The following is a 749-nucleotide window of genomic DNA, read 5'->3' as shown; positions in this document are numbered from 1 at the left end:
GGTTGGCGCAGGATAGAGCAGGGTTTAGAGCTGTTGTGCATAGGGTCGCTATGAGTCGGAAACGACTCGATGGCACATAACAACAACAACAACTCAAGATAGATTAAAAACTCAAATGTAAAATCTAAAACTAAAAAGGTCATCAATGGAAAAACAGAGACCAATTGGGGCCCTGAACTGCGTGCATTAGAGATGGTGAAGACGGCCCAGGATAGGACAGAATTCAGATCTGTTGTTCATTGAGTCACTATGAGGTGTACTCGATTGGAAGGCACCTGACAACAAGAAGAAAGCTCAGAAGACAAGAAGAGGTAAGATAAAAGGGCACATGGAAAGAAGAGTCATAAGGTAGAAAAAGAATGTTGTTATAACATGGTCACTATAATTAGTGTCATATAACAAGACAGGTATGAATATTTGAGTGGAAAACCAATTTGATCAAAGTTTTTAAAAATGAAAGCTACTATGCACACCCATGTTTATCGCAGCTTTGTTCACAATAGCAAGGAGTTGGAAACAACCTAAGTGCCCATCAACAAACAAATGGATAGAGAAGCTGTGGAATATTCACACAATGGAATACTACACTGCATTGAAAAACAAGGAACTCATGCAATATTATTCAAAATGGGTGACCCTGGAGGACATTATGCTGAGTGAACTATCTCAGTCACAAAAGGACAAATACTGCATGGTGCCACTGTTGTAAAACAGGACTGACCTCGGGGTTGGGGGAAGACTGAGAAAGA

This window comes from Elephantulus edwardii, unplaced genomic scaffold (assembly GCF_000299155.1).
Source record: "Elephantulus edwardii isolate Elephantulus edwardi_28Jun2011 unplaced genomic scaffold, EleEdw1.0 scaffold00094, whole genome shotgun sequence".
NCBI lineage: Eukaryota > Metazoa > Chordata > Mammalia > Macroscelidea > Macroscelididae > Elephantulus > Elephantulus edwardii.
Note: the sequence above shows the minus strand (reverse complement) of the source record.